The sequence below is a fragment of the Phalacrocorax carbo genome, chromosome 12 (genome assembly GCF_963921805.1).
Source record: "Phalacrocorax carbo chromosome 12, bPhaCar2.1, whole genome shotgun sequence".
NCBI lineage: Eukaryota > Metazoa > Chordata > Aves > Suliformes > Phalacrocoracidae > Phalacrocorax > Phalacrocorax carbo.
This window is the reverse complement of record NC_087524.1, coordinates 21,031,130-21,053,535: the sequence shown is the minus strand read 5'-3', so window position 1 is coordinate 21,053,535 and position 22,406 is coordinate 21,031,130. Positions and strand designations below refer to the sequence as shown.

General features: G+C 45.5%; 1 long non-coding RNA gene and 1 other non-coding gene across 2 annotated transcripts; both read right to left on the bottom strand.

The window, feature by feature from the left end:
- Positions 1-5,575: 5,575 nt before the first annotated feature.
- On the bottom strand, positions 5,576-12,595 carry LOC135315524 (uncharacterized). Its single transcript, XR_010375020.1, has 2 exons — positions 10,376-12,595; positions 5,576-9,926 (listed from the first exon to the last, which is right to left on the bottom strand). It is a non-coding gene; the product is annotated as an uncharacterized LOC135315524 (long non-coding RNA).
- LOC135315570 (U5 spliceosomal RNA) lies at positions 11,414-11,481 on the bottom strand. Its single transcript, XR_010375047.1, has one exon. It is a non-coding gene; the product is annotated as a U5 spliceosomal RNA (small nuclear RNA).
- Positions 12,596-22,406: the final 9,811 nt, after the last annotated feature.

The window sequence follows — 22,406 nt, the reverse complement described above, 5'->3', positions numbered from 1 at the left end:
CCATTAACCAACCATTATAGCAGTTTTCCTGTTTTTTGTTTTTTTTTTTTTTCCTGTGGTAGCACTTTGTAAGGCAAATTCAAGAGTACCTTAGTATTTTCTACACGTTAATGAAGCAAAATTAGTATTTTCTACACGTTAATGAAGCAAAATTCAGGGAACCTATAAAACTTACTTATTCCTACAACAAATCATGTAAGTTCTTTTTCCAGATCTAAAATATTCACACGCTTCAACTCCCAAGCTTTTCCAAGTCTAGGCATGACTGCTGGGTCTAACTAGGATCTCTCCTTCGGGGTTTTACTTTGAGGTTCAACGTGGGTGCAGACCCGTGCCCAGATTTTCCCAGACTGCAGCCAGTGGGGATCCCACACTTGGGGCCAGAATCAGGTTTTGGTGGTGGTGGTTTTAGAAATAGCATTTCAAAAGAATTCCAAGAAGTTAGGTATTGCAAGAATAAAATCAGCCACTAATCTTCCTTCTCCACTCTCCGTGGTGTAAATTAAAGCTGCTCCTAGACTGTTTCCTTCAGAAAGTCTGGTAGTAACAGGCCATTTACAGCCTCGAACCTGAAAGAAACAGTTTGGACGTTTTGATTCTCCACACCCTTCAGCTTGAAAGGAAAGGCAAATAAGCACGTGGACTTGCAGCTCTGCCCATGTGCAAACAATTTTAAAGACAATTAACCTTTCAGTTTTAAGACTAAAACCCAGCACCGTGTCAGAGCACAGGTACACGCCACGCTGAGGACGTGCCACATCCAGTAGCTCTCACTTCTGGAGAGAACTCAGAGGAAAAGCCACTCCACTTTTCCAGAGCTCTGGTGGTGGTTTGAAACAAACAGGAATCTACTATTATTCACATTAAATATGCTAATATAATCTGAACAGAAAACGGGATCACTAGGAAAAATACATTCATATATGAAAATTTTACCAGAGCCATCATTAACACAGATCAGGATGTCTAATGTAAAGCGTGTGCTCCAGTGGCCTTAAATACAAGAAAAAGTATGTCTTGGTAAATTAGTTCTCTGGAGGCCAAAGTTGAGAATGGAATAAGAGCATATCTTCATTTTCAGCAAACATCAATTCTTTTTCATGGTAATATCATTAAACAACCCTGCCACTGCAAAATTTCTCTGGGATTGTTCCAGGACAAAAGTACTTTTTCCTCTGGGATTTTTATCATGCCAAGTAATCAATATTTTAGCAATGTTTCACCCATTTAAGCGCGAGCCTTGCCGCAGCAGGAAGGTGATAACAGTCATCCGTGGCAGGGCTTGAGGCGTTTCCAGGGTGGGTTATCGTCACCTGGTGGATCACTGCGATGGGGGCACGGGGTTTAGCTTTTACTTTGTCACCAGAAGTTAGCACAGGGTAGGGTGCCAAAACTGGAGATATATATAAAATGCACAGGGATTTTTCTTTAGGTTATGGAAAATTTCATCTCCATTAGCTTCCCTGGAAGGACTGGGCTTGGAGGCCGGTTCCTGCTGAGGACTGGCAGGTACAGAGTGACCGCATCCACCGGGAAGATGGGAAACCAGGGCTCGGAGCCAGACCTCGCCATCAAACCAGGAAGGTGTGTTCCCATCTGGGTATTAAATAAGGAAGCAGACCTCTGTTTTGAATGAAACCGACCTCCAGATTTTACTGCACCGACCAGATTAACTAAATTTTGCTTTTTCTCATTTCACAGAATATCAAAACAGACAAGAAACGTTCTAAATTACCAACACAAAATTGTAACCTTCCCTAGAGCTGGTGACAAAGCCCTACAATTTCCCAGGAAAAACACGTCTTTCACCAAAACTGAAAACCCAGCAAGAGCAGAATTTGCACCAGCCTTTGTACCGATGTCCCAGGAGCAGAAGCTGCCTCGTGGAGGGAAAGCAATGAGCGGAGAAGAGATAGGAGGAGAAAATGGAAGGTTTTCTTGCTTTGCAGCTGGGATTCAACCTTCACCGGTTGAAAATTATTTCATTACTATTTTAAAATAATTTCAAGAGATTTTTTTTCATTTTAAAAAGAAAAATTAAGCTACAAAGCGTCACCACCTCCACGTAACTAAATGAACTTGCTTACCTCGTGGTGCCCAATAAAAGCTAAACCTTTGGCTTTTATTTGTCCCAGTTGTAATCCACAAAGTGCTACCACGTTTCTTCAACATCTGGGACTCATCTTATCTCTCCTAATGACTCACTGGTCTGCAGAAAAGGCATGCTGAGGCGCAGATGTGCGGTGTCACACAGACCTAACGGCATGCAAAGGGAACAAATAAAAAGGTATGTGTTAACGATTAGGAGGGTAAGTGCAGGCAGTTCAGAAGGTGGAGGATTTACATTGGGAGCGCGGAGGCAGCCAGCAAAGAGGAGCAATCAAGAGCAAACGGGCCTGACTTTCTCACTTAGGCATGGTTATTAGGCTGGGTGCTGCTGCAGGGTAATGGGCTTCATTAGGGAGAGGAGCAGCTCAAGTTCTCAGAGTCTTCTCCCTTCTCCGCGCCGCCAGCGCTGCACGTAGGGTAAGGCTGCGGATGAGGCGGGTATTTATAAAGACATTTATTGTTACGGCACGCAAGGACACATCAGTCAAATCCTCCTTCTGCTTAAAGAAAAGGCAGACTCTTCCTGAAGTGGTTCGCTAATAGAAATTTGACTTTGTCGAAGACATGCATCTTTAAACCACGCCGCCGGAGAAAAGCTATTTCAACAAGTACATCTTTTATAATAAATACAAAGAGATTCACAACCAGAAAGGAAATTGTATTTAGGAATAAATTTGTGTTAGGATTTTATTACTAATTCATTACATTCTTAATCTGAAAAATCCTGAAGCAGCACAACTACTTTAGAATTATCATTAATAATTACATTGATACTGAATTCTTTTATGCAAAATAGTACAGTAGACTTAGAGATAGGACTCTTTGTAAACCTCCTGAGTGTTTGCAGGAAGTTTAATTCATTTCATATCTCCTTTAGTTTGCAAATGAGGTGTGAAACCATTGTCTGTTTCTAGAAGGTGTCAGCATTCAAGTGCTACACACACTATGTACGCAGCTCTCTTAATTTAACGGATTGGCGTACACTGTCATCCAACACATCCAATGTCACGCGGTCATCAAGTGAGGTCATCCAGATTACTATCAATCGCTACAATTTATTGAGTGCTGACAGCGTGCTTGGCACCGTGCGGATGGCCCGCGTCACTCTGCAGCGCGCCCGGGTCTGTAGCTCCCCATCGGCTCTGCCGGGGGAGAAGGCGACGTGCAGGACCACCCGGTGGGACGCGGGGCCGCGGCCGAGCACGACGACACCGCGACCCGCCCTGACAAAACAGGGAACATCTCCGGCCCATCGTTAGGAGCTCCTCCGCCTTCCCCAAGGAGGGAAGAGCTCCTGAGCGCGTAAACATCTGGGTGGCTGCTTAACGAGGTGCCGCAACCTCCCAGATACTTCTTGTGTTTAAAGGAAGACATGCTGTTGCCAAATATCTCTGTGAAGGAAACAAAACAATTTTGCTGAAGAGATTTCATTTGAATATGTTGTGTCTGAGCCTCATCCTGGAGTATCTCAGCTTTCGTATCAGTCTCTGCTAATGAGTTTAGCTCCCTGGGTAGCATGTGTCTGGTAAATTTTTCAAGAACTGATCATTAGCAATGTTTTGTATATTTTATTTTCTTGTTTTCACCGTATATAGAGTTGTCATTTTTAATTCATTGCCCACTGGAATTTTATGAAGGAAAACTTACATTCTCTTAAAAATAATATGAGCACGTTGGCACAGATTTTAATAGATGCATGCTGTGCTGCAGGTGAAATTTTCCAATTCTAACACAAGCGCATGAGAAACAAGGCGACATGGACCGCGCTGAGAAAGCGCAACGGTTATAGAGATAAGGAACATGCTCTTCCCATGGCAGGAGGAATAGTGCCCTGATAGTTTAGAAAAAAATAGTCCTAATTCTTCCACGTACATAATACGGCCATTGCCGTTTCTGAAGTGCATCACTACTTCTGGCCTCTGGCTTATGATTAGAGAATTAGGCTCAGCAAATTGGGGATTTTGTTGGCACAAAAACCTGAAAATGCAAGTTTAATCCTGATTTATGGGGAAGGGGGTAACATAATCTTCTTACTTTAGGGCATTTAAAAGCGCATAGCAGAATCGAGTGGTTTAGCCTAATTTAGCTGGTTTTCTACTAGATTTCTAAAACAACACTAAATAAAATTAGCGTGCCCCCGCACAGAGCTTCTTTTCATAATGGCTCGAGAACAATTCTGGCAAAGAAACTGCCGCCCTGCAACCCAGCGTTACAGCGGAAGGCAGCGCTCAGCGTTAACGCATGCTTATCTTTCAGCTTACTCTGCCACTACGACACCTCAACGCTGATGTTTTCTTTCCATACGATGTTGTACAGAAGTTGGTTTGCCCTTTGCTGCAGCGTCTCCCAAGTTGCAGCTGAGTCCCTGAAGTGGGCTCACCGGTGCTAAAGGAGATCAGGCTTTTAGTAGGGCCGTGGTGGACTCCTCGTCCAGCGTGGGCTGCGCACCCTGGAAATGCAACCACAGGGCTCCGTTATCCCCTCCATAAAATCAACCCTATGTTTTCTAGCCATTTTTCCATGAACAACGGGGAGGGACGTCTCCTCCTGCAGATCTGCCCCTTTAAATCAGGGCTAAACCAAGACACAATTTTCCAAAGCCTGTAGTAACAGGAAGCTTTGCCCTCTCCTCTGCTTTCCTCACCCATTTGGCCTGCAGAGAAACACTGAGCTCGGTGGATGCATGAAGAACTCCAACCCCAACTGCGTTCCACGGCGCGGAAGACCAGAGAGAAGTCCTGTTAAGGAATCCCATGCCTATAAAGCTCAGAAACTGGTGGGACTCGGTAATACCTTCCTCCCCCTGAACTAAACCTCCTAACCACGAAGCTCAGAGTCTCCTCCCGGGGCGAACAGCTCTGTTTGTGGAGAGCGAAGATTCCTACCGGCTCTGTAAAAACAACCTCAGAAACATACCGACACGAGGGAGTCTCTTAGTGGCCATCATTGAATTTGAAAATCAGTTTGGAAGGCATTTTCTCTTTCTCCACCCAGCAAAGGAGAACGCAGCCTGGCCTGGGGATGTCGGTACCCAAAGCATTCCCGTAGTGCAATGCCAATCCGCTCTTACCACATCCCACCCACAACGTCTTCCCAGCCTAACGCATCCAGTTTTCACACCTCTCCAACTGTCACAAATTAAAAGAAAAGCGACCACCACCTCATGCAGAGCATTTCCTGACTTTCTACTTGAAATCACAACTGCGTTTGCCACGATGCTCATTGATCACGAGGCCAAGCATTTAAAATATTGCAACAAAACACACTGACAACTCCAGTGTCTCTCAAGGAACATAGAGAGCAGAACGATACGGACATTTTGCTGAAAACCGTGCATATTAAATGACAGCATATTTATCTGCTTTTGTTCGTCCTTTGAAAACACATTTTATTGTGGCTAAAGAAGATGGATAGGCAGAATAAGTTATTGGGTAACTAAGCCCAAATATCAGAGGACGAGGAAATATTTGACATCTTAGTGGTAATTTTTAATCAGAAAACCTGCACGAAGAAGAAACAAATACATAATAAAATCATTCCATAGGAGAAAAATGTATGACTTCAGCCTTACTCATAACATTATAAATGGGTTTTGTCAGCTTGCAGTCTTACAAGGCTCGTTGATAGTAAATTAAATTTGGTCAGTTTATAAAGGTATTGCTTTCATGTTTTTCTCACAAGATCTTACATTCCTCCGAGGTTTGGAATCACCTTGCTTCTCCTAGCTTGTCTTCTGTCTTCTATTCTTCATTAGACAACAGATGACCTATCAGATATTCTTCTTCTACTCCAACAGATTTCCCGTTGCCAACCTTCAACGAGAATAAAGCCTGCAACCCTTTTTATCTTCATTCCGCTGCTGTTTCCATCGGGTTTGTGTTTTGTGTTTTGTTTTTTTTTTTTTCCTAAAGATCGTTTGCCAGCGTTGCTTTCTCAGTTTTACCCAGTGGAACAAGCAATGTCTTCTGAACTGACAATTCTGACTTTTTGCCGCTTGTGATTTTTTTTAAAGCATGACAACTACTTGCATGAAGACATGGTAAACCTTTTCAGATAAGGAACTCAGAAACAGAACGGCCTTTCAAAAAACAGTAGTAGTTACTGCAGAACGAAACAAGTCTCCTACGTATTAATTTAGTTCAGGTGTACCTTTTCCTTGGCAAGAACAATTAGAATCATGACTTTTTAACACATTATATTAATTTTCTTTTTAAGAAAAGTGACAAAAGAATTTTTTTTCCCTAGCATCATATAAAATTCTTACTGATTTTTGATATATTTTATCCTGTCCGAGAAATATAAACAGAAACAAATAGGAAATGGATCACTGCCACTCTATTACAAGTAAAGGCAAGACGGGCAATATTTTAAAATAAAATTGTCCACTGCCCATACCTCGTCTTTCACTTTGCAAATGAATTATTGGTTGCTGGGTAGTCATAGGAGGGTACAGATGGGTGTAACGTTTGTTACTGGCCGTAGTGGGTTTTGATAATGGAGCATAAAAGACCCAGCAGGACGTTCGAGCTCCCCGCCAGACGCAGGAACGGGGGACGCCGCAGAAGTGCAGCGCATCCACCCCCGCGCGCTGGCTTCTCTCTTGGGGAATACGCCGACTCCTGACCTCCCCACAGGGCTGAAACGGAGGGGGCAACCAATGCTTCTGCGTGTAGCACGGCAGAACACGTTTGGGCTTCGCACTCATTTAGCAAAACCTCTGAGATTTTCCCCCACTTCCTCCCTCCTGCTTTTAAATACCTCTACCCCATCGGGGCTTGCAGTTATGGCAGCAGGGCACGGTGTCTATCCTTCAAAAGACTGTCCCAAACTAAGAATTAAAAGAAAATCACTGGTTTCTGAATAAAAGAAAAGGGTTCTCGAGCACACGGCTTAGGAATTGCTTCTTTAAAGATCCTGGTGTGACTAATCTGAGTAACGAGGCCAGGAAGGGAGCAGCGACACGGAGAAAGGGTGCTGGAGCTGATGCCATGGAGATGCCTATGGCAACAGCAGCGAGTTGGGCTGAGACAAGACAGGCTTACAGTCACACATGAATTAAATGAGCACGTCTCAAGCCCACAGGTGTGCCTGGATGGTCCGATCAAGCACCTGCTGTGCAGACAGCGAGCCGCGCCGGAGCCCGGGCGCGGGCGATGTGGCTGAAGGCCAGCCTAGAGGGGACGCGAGCGACGCTGAGGGAGCGAGGGATGCTGCCAGGAGAGCACTTACCCAGGTTTGCAGCTTGAGGATTGTGAAAGCATGATTAATGATGATGGCAGGGGTGGCGTTTTGCACAGCCCTTAATACAGCCAACAGAAGTTCAAGGGGAAAAGCTGGATTCCTTTTCAGAGCGAAAGGCATTACCTGAACCTTTATCTCTGCTCTTCAGAGGGAGCTTTCATCGATACTCCACCTAGGTGAAACGCTATTAAGACATACAGCACTGAGGACGGCAACCACTATAAATGCGGCTGAGGAGAATAAGTCAATAGATCCTTACATACAGAAACAAAACTATTTATCCCTCTTCCATAATGGATTGGGAGAACAGCTATCAGGTTATATTATCTTATTGTAAATGCGAATAGAGGCTAATAGCCTTCTCCAGCGCTAAATTAAAAGGAGGATTGAATCAATATATGCGAGAAGATGAATCAAGTGTCCATTTCCTTGAACTGATAGCAAAAATAATGTGATAATGCATGAGAAGCCCTGCTCTAACATTGCTAGCATGTAACGGTAGAGTTTTCACTCAGCGCCAGCGAGAGGATGAGGCTCTTCTGACTTGGGAAGTCAAAAATGAGCCTTGATGTAAAATGCATTGCAAAAAGAAACGAGCACTGTGAGTTCAACTACTTACCAATAACCTTTGCTCCACAGCAAATCTGTCAACTCATTTGTTTTTCTCTCCTGCTAGATTGGAAGCAGTGCAGAACAGATTCTTCAAAATCATTTATTGCCGTATCTACTATTGTTTGTTCGTGCTGGCAACAGCTCCACCGTAAGCGATGGTCCTGCAACACTTCTAAACTGGCCTTAGGAGTTATTTTGCACAACTGAAACGCAGCAATCAGAAAAACATCACCTGCTCTCCGCTGACTTTCCTAGGTCCAGGCAAGGCAGTTTAAAGGTGAGAGAGCACACAATATGACTCAATCGCGCCTTGCCTTCTCACAGAGCAATTTCTTAATGCCATCAGCACCACTCATCACCTGAAATTTTAGAGAATTAATCATTGCAAAATAGTGTTATTGTGACTGCTGCTTCGTTTTCAGCAGTACTGGTTAATCTCACAAGTGTTTTAACCAAGTGGTGAGTTCCTCACCGGGGCAATGTGCAAGGGAGAAAGAGGTAAGCGAGATGGTCATTGATATTCTTAATGTATTGATTGGAGTGAAGAGCCTGGGTTCCGTTTCCAGCTCTGTCACAGACTTTCAGTGTGACCTTGAGCTTCTCTCTTTCTTCATCCCATTTTCCTACCTGTACAATTCAGGCAATAATAATTCCTCACCCTTCACCTTTGCGCTGTGATGGGCAACACAGACCATCTTTTGACAGTACGTTAAATCAACTTTCCTGAACCCTTTTTGGTATGATATAATACAGGTATAACCTTCTCCTGCACTGAAAGATAGTTTTCCTTAAAAAATAACAAAAGTAAAACAAACAAAAAAAATCTGAGTACGGCTCAGAAGCTGCCGAGTATTTCAAATAGCCTTACCTTATATTATTGGTATCTGTAAGAGTCATACAATAACTGAGGTTGGAAGGGAACAACAGTTTGAAGCTTTTCCTCCCAGACAAGAAAACCGCACAATATATTTGCCTGTTAATCTGGAATACGGCCTGGAATAGCTCAGGACAGGACAATCCTGCCGTACGCCAGTGAGAAAATCTCTTTTCTCAGGGAAGTTAAGGCCAGTTCTCTAATTCTGTCAACAATTTCCATCTTTGTTTCAATCTTCTTTGAGCAGCCTATACTCATCTTAGGGCTAAATCCCAGGACTCATGAGCCTTTCTGGAAATTTCTGCTTCTCTTACCCTTCCCCTTCAGTTATCGCTTTCCTCCTTTGCCCTCCTCATCTTCTGCAGAACATCCTACAACAGAACTCCTGCTGCTCCTGACAACGAGGCTGATGGCTCAGCAGCTTATCCATATAGACAGCTTAATGTCCATTTTTATACAAATAACTCTCAGATCTACCTCTCCAGTCACAATTTGTCTCCTTCTATTCAGCCTTACCTCTCACTCCCTCTTTTGATGCCTATTCCTGAATGTCTCCATGCAAATTCTAATTTAAAGTCACCAAAATTAGACTCCTGATCTTTCCTCTTAAGAGACCCTCCTTCCCAAATTCACTGTCAGCCCTGTCAATACTCTCATCTTTCCTGTCACTCACAAATGTAAATGAAGAGGTCATCGGTGGTGACATCTTACCGTTAATATTTTAGCCAATTAATGGTGACTAGATTGACAGAGATATGAAGATAATGAGTACCCGTGCTGTTATTTGTAAATGCATCCATGAACATTGATTTCTATCAGAAAAAAAAGTGTTACGTTAATACAGATGCAGAGCCTTATACCTAGATGTGCTAAATCTAAAATCTGGAAATAAAACCTAGAAACTGTTAATGATTTTCTGCAAATTCTCTGGAAAAAAATGTCAAGTAGTAGAAAGGAAGGTGTAAAAAAAAGTCCCTCATTAGGAGAAGATGCTACGGGTTGGTTTATATGATGAAACAGAAAAGTTTGTGTGTTAGATTTGGGCTCTTAGAAAGGCACTGCGCCGCAATACGCAGGTGTACATCTAACGCTTTCCCAGCCCGTAAGGTGTTACAGGGGAAATAATTTCCACACTGTGTTATGGGTGAGAATGAAACCTCTGTACATTTACACACCCTACAGCGGGAGGGACCCAATGGCTACGCTAAACGGACACAAGCGCCGCTAAGCAGGGCCCGGCCGGTTACACTGGTTTGCGGGGCGCAGCAGGGGCGCCGCTCGGGCAGGCCTCGCCGGGCAGCTCAGCGCCGCGGCGGCCACGGAGCGCCGCAGGGCCGCGGCGGCCAGCGTGCTCTTCCCTGGCCCGCGCCCGTCTGGGGGCGTCAGACAGGCAGGGGGAAAAGAAAAGCTAATAAAGCAGCCAAGTGCGGGAGAGGGAGTCGGACGAGGCAGAAATGTAGCACTTTCCACAGGAGGAAATCGGTGGAAGGGCTCGCGGGAGGGATGCTAGCCTCTGAAGTCCTGCCGTAATCCTCCCACGTGCAACAGCCGCCTGTTCCTGGTTATTAGTGCAGAGTAAAGAGCAGAAATTCTTGTGAAAAACTCTCATTTAAATATATAAAAATATATTTCTAAAAAATCACAGATACTCTAATACCTCCAAGGTTTTATGCTTCCCTTCCTACTTGCTACAACAGTTTTTTAAACATAATAATTACTGACTTAGACTGCCAGACTCTGTCATGTGGAGAAGCTACAAGCCTCTGCTCCTGCTGCAAGACTGTCATCCTGCTGCACCTCGCACATGCCTTCTGGCTGTAGATGCTTTCAAGATCCCCCAAAGGCTTCTCCACTCTGTCAGAAAATAAGTGAGCATCTTGTTTCTGTGTAGTATGTTGTTTTCTAACTTTCTTTTTTTTTTTTCCTCTCCCAAGTTCTGGACCAAACTAAGGCATTGTCTTGAAACGGAAAAAGCACACCCTGCTGTCTGCCAGGGCTTGCGGCTCTTCGAGGAGCGTCAGCTAAAGCTGTCCTGGCTGAGTCGTACTTTGGTTCAGAGACCAGTGTTCAAAGTTCACGACAAGCGTGAAACCACCAACGGCAGCTTTGCAGAGGTCGTTTCAGTCCCACAAAGATACTTAACATGGGTCGGAGAAATTAAAGTCTTATATAACCTGAGCTGGCTCATTTAACAAAATGCAGAATCACAGAATGGGCTGGGTTGGGAGGCACCTTTAGAGACCATCTAGTCCAACCCCCTGCCCTGAGCAGGGACATCTTCAACCAGATCAGGTCGCTCAGAGCTCCATCCAGCCTGACCTGGGATGTTTCCAGGGATGGGGCATCGACCACTTCTCTGGGCAACCTGGGCCAGGGTTTCACCACCTTCATCATAAAATTTTTTTTGCTAATATCCAGCCTAAATCTCCCCTCCTTTAGTTTAAAACCATCACCCCTCGTCCTATCACAACAGGCCTTGCCAGAGAGGTCACCCTCATCGTTCCTACAGCCCCCCTTTAAGCACTGGAAGGCCACAATACGGTCTCCCCGCAGCCTTCTCTTCCCCAGGCTGAAAAATAAAGAGTTCCTCTCCATGGAAATCTTTAGTAAAAGGCGAAAGGTTTATACAATCTGAAAAGAAACCAGAGTATGTAAATGCATCTTGAAACTCTGGATGATTTTGCGTGGTTGGAGAAAAAGAAAGGTCTTCCTAGATAACACAAAGGAAAATTGAGAGTAGAGCTGAATAATTTTTTCCAATCAAGGACTGCTTTGGGATTCCAGCAATGTTGCCAGTGCAAATGAAGGCAAGGTTTGTCGTATTTTTTACGAAAAAGAGAGCGTACCCCAGCACTGCCTGGTGCTACATGATCGGGACGTTCATTTGGTGGCAGGGGCTTGAATCTTTCCCCGTGATGTGCCGGGTTCAGGTGCAGAAGCATACAGGTGAAACTTCCTACGTCCAAGGTGAATTATCTCGCCACTTTGCTATTTTTGCACCCTCGTACCCCGAGCATGAATTTCATCCTGAAACTGAGACGCATCTTGGCATAGAAGTTTTATCAAAATTGGAAGTTTGGACTTTTCTTGCAGGGCGAAAGGGAAAAGGCAGCAAAACAACTCCAGGCAGGCCAGTTCAGAGGTGTAAATAATAAAATAAAGCAACCTTAATACATAACATCCTCCAGCTATTGTCTGTAATAGTCTGTTTGACTTCTCTAAACAGGTGTTGTTTTTAGCATTGCACGCATGTGTCTTTTCCATAGTCCTGGTAATATCGCCTCATCATCACCGCACCTTAGCGTCAAGTGTTTGCGTAAAAGGGACAATTAGTTCATATTAAAAATAATAATGCAGAAATAACAAGAGTCCAGGTCACACCCAGCGCAGCAGCTCTGTCAGCCTGCAGCAGAGGCTGTGCCGGGCTGTCAGAGGCAAGAAGTGGCCCTCATGGGTTCAGCCCCTCCACACTTGGGTCTGCTGGAGCTGGACTGAAGCAACGGCCATCGTCAAGGCAGCCGAACGCCTGTTTGTCGTCTTTCCGTAAATCAAAAAATGTATAGAGAAAAGCTGCGGCATCACTCATAAAATGTGTAAGAAGCAGCTAAGTAAACAGCTTTAGAAACAGTATTAGGTCATCTGTCTTGCAGCCTTTTAGCAGCAACTTACTTTACACCTATTTTTGGTGAAATCTGTGTTAAAAGCGATGGCTTCACACCTTGACTCAGCCTCGCCTGCAGCAGCCCCGGATCTTGCCCTCCCATCCCCCTGGCTCCTCTCCCCGCGAGCACGGGCAGCCCAAACCCGCCGAGGGCGGGTCGATGCCACCATTGCCTGGGGCGTAGGACAAGCAGCCGTCACCCTCCCTCCGTGGCCTCGGCTTCCCCCCCGAAGGCTCGTCCCCTCTGTCCTGGCAGAGGAGCGCGTCGGTCCCAGGACCGCAGCTCCCGGGGCGGGGGGCTTGCTTTGCCTGACTTCGTTGGGATGCAGCAGTGCTGCCGGCCTCTTAATAGCTGAAGCTTAAAATCAGACATCTACTTTGTGTGCTGAAGAAACCCGCATATTTGGTTGCATCAGGGCTGCTGCTTGCTGGTATGCCCCGGAGTGGGTGTCATGCTCTACAAGAGCAGCTGAGAGCAGCATATAAATACACGCTTGCAGTTTATTCCATATCGAAGCACTTTGATTTACTTAGGAAATAAAGTATCTTCTCTTGCGCCATTCAAATGTTATATACAGATTTAATCACAAGCCCCATGATACTCAGCGTTACTCACAAAGCTGCGCTTTGTACATCTCAGATTCCTTTCCTTTTTTTTTTTTTTTTCTTTAAGTACCCATAAGGTTAAAAAACCCAGAAGCCAAATACAGGGACGCCAATGACATTTTTCTTTTTACAGTCTTATTCTTAAGCCAAATGACATGTTCTGAGGGACTCACCTCAACTCCTGAATGCTTGGGATTGCTCGTGCATTATGAGACACGCTCCATCATTGGCATATAGCATAATATAAAGAATTGAATACCACAAGTGACTTGACAATGCTCTAACAAAAAGGTACACAGCCTGCTGGGGGGGGGGGGGGGGGGGAAAGGGTAAAACAAGCAGGAAGGGAGCAGAAGCAAGGTCCTGGATTCAATTTAGGAGAAGAAAGGGGTCCCCTGAAAGCAATAAAAGCTTAGGAAAAGGAGTAAAGCGAAAAAGGGGAAAAAAGAGAAGGTTGAAACAAAGATTTGAAAGGGTCACACCTTTATAAAAGATACTTATCTGAACCACCAAAGCTTTGTCAGGATTGAACTTGTGAACTTTCTGAGGTACCAAATGAATCATTCACTCCCCTGGACTCCAACCACGTCTCCAACGCTCCCTCCTTCCTCCTCCCCAACCCTTCCTCACCGATTGCTCCCCAAAACACGTTCATCAGTCCCCAGGTAACGGAGCTGTGCTTCAGCCTCCCTGCTGCCGGCGGGTCTCCAGGAGTCAGCTTGGGAGACCTTTGGAGCGGGTCTGAGGTTGGGAGGCAGAGCCGTGCAGGAGCCGGGGGCTGGAAGGCAGCACCAAGCGCGAGGGGGCAGCAGAAGGAAAAGCAGGTGCAGCAGCCGAGCTAAAATCTGTTCAGCTCTCTCTGCTTCAGTAGGTGCAGTATATTTAAGAGAGATTGCACTTACTGCCTCTGTCACTCCTAAAAACATACTATTTTTTATATATACACACACATTCTAAAAGCATGTGGGATAAATGATGCAAAAGGCACGGTATCAGAAAAAGTTCTCACGTGCATTTAGTACGACGCCGGCAAAGTTCCATCAGTCCCACTTCTTAACGGCACGTACCCCTTTCTGAGACATGCTGCTGTTGACTATTGGGCAGACAAAGATATAAAGGCAATAGCAAAACTTGGCTTTTCTTTTCAGAAACACCTTTGGGTGTGTTTCTCTTTGCTGGGGATTGTCTCTAATCACCTTACCAAGCTTCCCTGATGGCTTGGGATCACTCTTAGACAATCCAATGTCAACACCTTCTGGTTTCCTTTAAAAAGTGTCTTCAGTGGTATTAAAAGTTCTTGATCCTTGGAAAGCGTACTGACCACATCCCATCTTAGCACATCCTCTCTGACTTTGGATAATTACTATTTTCTTCACAAATATTGTAAGTGAATTCTCGCCTAAACCAGACTATACCTCTGAGCTCGCGTTTTCAGTTTCATTCAGCCACTGGGATTACAGTTTCCGAAAGCATCCTTGGTAGTCATTTGCAACAAGGAGCCTGAAAACTCCTCCCTGCCCCTCTTTCACATGTTGTTTGCATTTCTTAAATTGTATTTTTGGTGCCTCGTACACTGTGCGTTTCAGAAGCGCTTCAGAAGCACCTTTTTACGGGCACAGTGTCAGCTTTGCTGCTGTGCTAACAGCCACAGGCACCCAGCAAAGCATCCGCGGCTCCCCGCACGCGTTGGTCGGGGAGCCGTGTTGGGGGGAATCCTTTGATTCTCTTTTCCGAGGGGTTTGCCAGCGCTGACTGTACCACAGACAGCCTAATTGCAATCTGGCAGCCTCCCACGTCAGCAGAGGGAAGTTTGAGAGCAGGTGTAGGAGCGAGCGGCTCCTCTCCGCGCCCTCTCCTCGGCTGCGCCGGAGGCTGGTGAGCAGTAGCGAGGCGGAGAGCAAGGCGATACCGACGGCAGGCTATGACGGAAAGGTGAAATAACCACTAAGCAACTCAAAGACTGAAATGCAGAAGTAGCCTTTAAATTTAACTGCAAGTAACACGCAGAACGTACCTGTTGTTTTGCACAGTTTTGGCTTTCTTGAATGCCTGGTGGTAGCCAGATTTTGCAGTCAAATTCAGCGCTGCGTTGATGAGCGTTTCGTTTATGTATACGTTTGTTTCTCCATATGCCATTCTTGCTGCCAAATATCTATTCCTAACCCAGTAATCGTAACATCTGGGGGTGGGGGGGAAATAATCGAGGTTTATGATTTGTACCTTGAGGCTGTGATTTTTCCCAATACAGTTTTGTAACCAGACGCACGTTCCCTTTGCGCGGCTACGGCAAGCATCGCCCTCGCACTTTTGGGGAAGAGCGCACCTCAATTGATGAATTTGCAGGTCAAATCAATGTCTGTTAGGGAGAAATGGATGCTCGTATTTCCACCAAAATCAAAGCCAGCAGCAGTGAGGAACTGCTGGAGCCAGGGAGAGACTGACCCAGTGCCAAAGGGTGTCTTTGGGAATTACCACGCTGCTGTCCGAGCTTTGCCCATCGAGCCGTTAGTGCCCAAGTGTGCATCACCCTCAGCTGTCTTGCAGTGAGCAGTGGCTGAGCTTTGATGCAAAAACATAGCCATCTTGTGAAAAATGAGCGATAAATTATTACAGCGCCCTTCAGCAAAGGCATTATAGGAACAAAACACCGGATCATCAGCAAATTTGTCAAAAAACGCCGAGCAGACACCAACCTTGGGCTGCCTCTTCTCTGTCTCTCCTGGAACCACGGACAGACCCCACCAGAAGAACCCCTGATGCGGGGCACGAGGAGATCCTCCGCACTTGCAGAGGTGCCTGGTTAGAACATGGCCACGCGACAGAGCCAGGTTCAAGGTATGAAAAAAAGCCAAGGATTTCAAACTTTGCTCATATATATTCTTCAAGTGGTGTTTAATACTGCTTCTTTTGTTTGTTTTGACAATGGATCTTATCTTCTGGTAAGGGCTGTGTTCAGGACTATTATTACCCTCTATAAAAGCCTCATAGTCTTTCTTTCCACTTGTTCAGCACACCAGAGTGGCATAGCAAATTTAATCGAAGAACGCAGCTCCAGGGAGAGCCTTTGGAGACTCTCCCCTTTTTCATAATGCTGTTATCTCCCCTTCCTTGTGTTGGGGATGCATAAAAATCACAAAAAAGTCATTCTGAGTATATTCTTCCTGATAATTATTGTCAGACTCCGAGATAAGTACCCTACGTGATGTAATGTGTGTTAGACCTGGCTCTCTGAATGCAAATCCTGCAACACTTATAGGCCCAAACAATGGTCGCCCTAAACACTAGGGCCTGGTATTTTGCCACAGACAAGAGAGAGCTTTGATTTTTTGTGTTTCGATAAGGCGCAATCTGGGTGCCTTTATCTCAGCTGTTATATTTAAAGATGACATTCTAGCCTTGCAGCCTTGCCTATTGTTTTGACCCTGATTATCTCCAAATGTTGTTGTTTAGTCAAACTCACCAGTTTAATGAAAGGCCTGCTCCCAATTTAAGGAAAATTATTTAAATGCAGAGTATCCTATACACTGCGGTTTCGAGAAGAACTAGGCGGTTAATCAAAAGTTAATTGTATAATTCTCATGCAGATTAGGGCCTCTTGCAAATGAATCCCAGGTTGTGATTATTAAAAAAAGGGAAAGTGCTGGAGTAATGCACAAGGGTCTCCAGTCTGGTAAACAATCAGCTAAGGTTTAATTTGTGGTAAACAAAGTGCTGATACACCAGGGGTCTCCAAAGGAGACAAAAAGGTGAAAATAAATTAAAAAACAACATACAGATATGATCTTTTTGTTTTTAGGCATCTTTCAAAAACACAGGCTAAATGAATAAAAAGCAATCCATTAATATTTACTGGCAGCATCCTCGCAATATGCAAATGATAGCAGTCCTATAATTACGCTCCAGCCCTTGGACAGGGATCCTGATCAGGCAATGTCGCCATCACCTCCGATAAATACCTATGTGGTGCTCCCGCGTAAAATAAACGGCTATAATGAACAGTTTGATTAATCACAAACTGTTTCTCTATATGCCAATAAAGAACCTTGGCAGAAAAGGGCACGAGCGGTACGTTTATAGCCTATATGTATGCTTTGGAGCTATCTGTTTGAGCAAAGGAATTATCTAGTAGCGATGTTTTCCACGCCAAAAAAAATCATTGCCAAGTTAGAAAAAAAAAGTCAATCTTTAAAGCCTTTTATATCGAAGTGGTGAAAATTATACTGACTGAGCTGTTTTCACTAGTTACGGCTACTGACGATGAAAAGTAGAAGTGACGTGAACGCAGTTAGGGGAAAGTCGTGTGTGACTGCAAAGCCCACTGCTGTCATGTGGGATACAAAGAACCAGAAATACTTGCCTGCCTGCCCAGAATTAGCCTATTATTAGCTTATTTTTTTTCCTGATGACAGTGCGCTTGGTTCCGTAAAAGACAGACAAGAGCAGCGCGCCTAGACCAAGACACGAGCTGCCGTTGAAGCCCTCACCCGGCGTGGGCGGACGGGCTGACCACCGCCCCCCGTGCAGCCCCCTGGATTGGGGGACGCTTCTGGAAGGGTCTGCATTTCCACGGGAGCGGGGTCTCACGGGCAGTCGCACCGCTGGCCCCCGGCCCTTCCGCGCTCGGCGGCGGGGAGGGGGGGCCAGCCCCGCTCCGCCGCTGCCCCACGGAGCCGGCCGCGGCAGCTCCGTCCCGGGACGTGGGCGCTCGGTACTTACCTTCTCGCTCTTCACTTCGCAGAGGGAAGCTGAGCCGTAATTTTGCTGTGCAATGAAGAGACTTGTCCTTTAGCTTTAAATTAAGAACAGGATCCTCAGCAAGATACGGGTGACTTAAGCAAAAACTTCGCAGCTGGCCACGCTCAGGCAGACCGAGCAGTATCCTAGGAGGGAAGAGAGGCTCATTTATGTTTGAAAAGTTATATTTATATGCACACAGGCACACAAATATGAATACATATGCATCTATCCATGTATATGTATATATCTATATATGTATGTACTAAACCATAATAATAATTGAAGGTGTTCTACACAAAGCAGATTTTCGGGGAGAAACGGCACTGCTATGACAGCGGTCACCGTCAGACCCACAACAAAAGCATTAGCAAAACACTCTGGAGTGGTATCGGAATTTGGCTCAGCTTCTGAATGTGTGAAATTAACTGTGGAAGCAGGGACGTAAACAGGGATTAACTGCAAGGAGCTGTCATTGTACCTTCAGTAACAAAATGCTGTCACCAGCTACAGTTTCAAGAAGAAATGGATGCAGCACACTTCTAAATACTCAGAAATCTTAAAAAAAATATAGTAATCTGCAACGTATCAGGGTTTAACAGTAACCATCGTAATATTTTAAAAAGATTATTTTATATAAAAGATTACTACCAAAGGTAGCAAGCCTCCTGCAGCTTGTGTTGCAGCTTCATCTGGAGGTGACAGCACTGCTATTAAAGGCAAACGTGTTTATTCCTAAGAATCAACAAATCTGTCTCTAAAGGGAGTTTTATTTCTTTTTTACAGTATTATTCTTACTTACATCACTTTATTTCAAAGGAAAAGGAGGAAACATGTTGCCTTACAAATAAAAGCCTGGGATATATTAATTGCCCATCACTAACTTAAAAAAAAAAAAGTTCAGTGCAATATATGTATATCATTAGGATCATAATAATTTTCCAGGGAGCTGAAGTCTGTCCGAAAACATTTCAGAAATCCACTGCAGTATTAATATATGCATCTATGGGGGCTCTTGCAGTGCACTGCAATTAAATAACTCCGTAGCAGAAATCTGCTGTGCCGGGTGCTTTTCACAGGGTTCGTCTCGCAGTGACCCCTGCAACCGCATCTGCAAGTCACCTGCGACTATCTGCCCCCTTAGTATTATTTGCAGGGTTTTGCTCTACGTTTGTAACAGCAGAAAAAAAGGAGATCCCCTGCAAAAAGCCAAAAACCTGGAGCCTCGATACTGGCTCCCGGGGCTGCAGCGACAGGCAGGAGCCCCAGGGTTGTGCCAGGGGGTAGTTTTAAAACAACCAAGGAATATATAGATACCATTTATAAACTGTGCATTGCTTCAGACACACAACACCTACTGCACACAGTTTGGGAGTATTGTTTCTTTTAACAGAGGAACCCCAGAACAGTGGAGACCTTTAAATAGCTCTGCCCGGGGTGCAGGCAAGGGTAACGTTGACTTTTCACATATTTCAATCAGACCATCGCAGATACCTAATAAATCTTACATCAGAGAAAGACTTTTGAAACTAAATTGTTCAGTAATATGCATTTTCGATCAAAACACGAGGGAGACTTTAAAAATTTACCGTGCATAAATAAAATATTTGATCTTTCCAATTCTTATTTTCCAAACCCTTACAGACACTTCATACTAATATTGACATTAAACTTCAATATTGGTGTAGGAATGATAAAACAGAACTGCACGCTATAAATATTTTAATAGGATGCAGTGGGAGGTTTCCACAAAAATAAGTGTTTTCCAAGAGGTTCTTGGGATCGCTTCTCTACTGGCGCGGTCTGCGAGCGCACGGGGGCTGCTCCACGCCCGGCGGGGCGCCCGCAGCCCTGGGCAGAGCTGTGGCAGCTCGCACGGGCCCGCAGGCAGCCGGGGAAGCCCCCGGCCACACCAGGGACCAGCGCTGCGGAGCAGCGGCCGCCTGCGGGCAGCAGCCCGGCTGCAGGCCGGGGTCAGGGCAGCAGCCGCAAGCGCTGGTCCGGGCTGCGTGGTGATGGATAGCCATATGGATGGCCTCAAGCTGCGTCAGGGGAGGTTTAGGTTGGGTATGAGGGAAAATGCCTTCCCTGCCAGAGCGGTCAGGCCCTGGCACAGGCTGCCCAGAGAGGTGGGGGAGTCACCGTCCCTGGGGGGGTTCAAAACCATGTAGACGTGGCCCTTGGGGATGTGGTTTAGGAGGCCTGGGTTGGGGGTTGGACTTGATCATCCTGGACGTCTTTTCCAATCTTAATGATTCTGTGATTCTATGACCTTAGATGAGCCTGATGCAACAAAAAGGCACATCTAGAGGTCAACATCAGGTTTTGGGGCAATGTTTGCTAAAGCCTTCAAGAACCGAGGTGGCTCCTACCTCGCCCAAAGTGTTGGTGGTCCTCTGCTGCTGTCTGGCTCCGGGTGAGTCTGGAGAGAGGCTCCAAGGGGTCCCTGGCCACCGGTTTGGGGCTGCAGCCTTCTCCTCAGTGGCAGCACACACAGCAGAGCCTGGAAGCACAGAAACAAAAAATGCCCTGTGGATGCGTGTCTCTGATGGGGTCCTGTCCCACGCAGCCAGGGCCACTGCGTCCTTACTCGCCAGGTGAGCTGAGACATCTACACAAAGCCACAAGTCTTGCTAAAGCACACATTAGACGCCTGCTTAGTGCAACAAGTGAAAACGCAGTCTCCGTGGCACGTCTTACCGTTTCTACAAGAATGTTACGTACTTTGTTGGCTTTTTCCTCTTTTTTTTTAAGAGCATTCATTTATTTACATTTAGGCCTCCTCTTTTTTCATTGTGGGGATAAAAGCACACGATCAGAGCCAACATCAAAAAATAGCATCTAATCTACAGGAAAAACAAATTTCAAATAATTAGATCCAGGTTGCACGGGAATCGTTACAGAAATCAATATCGAGCACGACTACAGTATCTACAAAGTACCAGATGGTCACTAGTAAAATAAAGAACGTGAGAATTAAAACACTATCTTTCAGGGGAAAAAAAAAAAAAAAAAAAAAAAAAAGAGAAGATTGTGAGTTTTCCTTGGGGGAAGACAAAACTAATCAAAATTAAATTCTTCAATTTTGTTATGAGCTTGTTTTGCTAATCAATATGTGAGCATAAAGGCCGGGCTGCAGGGTGAGCAGTGTGTCCCAGCTGGCACGCATCCGTGCGGGGAGCTGGCCGGGGCTCTGCTCCGCTGGCTGGCCTGCACACACGCGCCAAGAGCTCCTCCTGCCTTCACGTGACCGGAGACACCTAGTTTTGAGCTACACAGCCAGTGAATTCAAAGCAAGATTTTCTCAAAATAGATGTTTGAATAGGACATAGCATAAGGAGTAAATTAAGAACTGAAGGAAGTAATCGCAGGCCCTCTTCTGGTGTATCTCCTGGGCCAGGACCAAGCCACCAGCGTCCCCTGGCCACATGCCACCTCTGTACTCCTGGAGCCCAGACGTCTGCTCTTCCCCAGCCAGAGCAGAGCTAATCGAGCCACCTCGGTAGCCTGTCCTCCCCATACTCCCCATTTCCACCGCTCTTCAGCACATGGCTCAGTTTATGGGGTCTTCCTTCTTAGAGCAGGAAGGCTGGGAGGTCTTTGCAAAGGCATGCAGACATTTCTCTGGTTGTCTCATGTGGTCACATCTAAAACATCCACTTTGAGCAATGCATAGAGAGTGCAGGCTTTTGGACTCAACCCAGTGACAGGAAACTCTGTACAAAAACACATTTTTAAAAAAATGAATTCAGGGTCTTATTTAGAGCTTAAATTTGTAAAGAACTCCCGAGTCTTATGCAGTTATTTCTAGTGAAGCTCAAGTAGTTTGTTCCCCAATTAACCTTGGATAACAAAATAAATTGAAGAGAACGCTTCTCTCATCCTACTGAGAACTCATTTTTCACACCATGCATGTAGGTACCCTATGGCATCTACCAAGGGTTTTCTTTTACCAGATCTTCCTTCATGAAGCTGAAAAAAATGGGGGTTTGTCATCTTTGACAGCCTTTCTGGAAGTGTGTCCATGTGGTGAGTGCTTCTACCTTGGAGCCTAATTAAAGTCCCCATTAAATAAGCGATTGCAGCCACCACCAATCAATGAGTAAGTGTCTATCACCATAAATATTTAGAGATACATATCACACTGCTACTACTATTGCATGCTTTTTAGAGTGAACTTTTAAGGTACAATAGGAAAGTCAATGAGCAGAAGGTGGAAGATCAGTCATCAGTGGACGTATTCAGAGCACGTGGCGGTAAAAGCATCTTGGCCTGCCGAGGCTTTTCTGTTTGGTTTTGCTTGGCCTGTTTTGAAGTGATTAATATTTGCAGCTACGCAGGCAAACAAATGTCAGACCAGAACTAAGCAAGCCTACAGAGGCAGAATTTAATTGCTAGTGGCAAAGAGGAAGGCCCCAGATGGGGACAACTGAGCAAACAGCTGCGGCCGCCTGAAGGCCATGGACAAACCTCCCAAGATCATCGGCTCTGCAGAGCACAGCGGCACAGACGGGGAGTCTGGGAGACCCTGGCCTGGACTGCAGGTGGACTCGGACCACCTGCAGACCA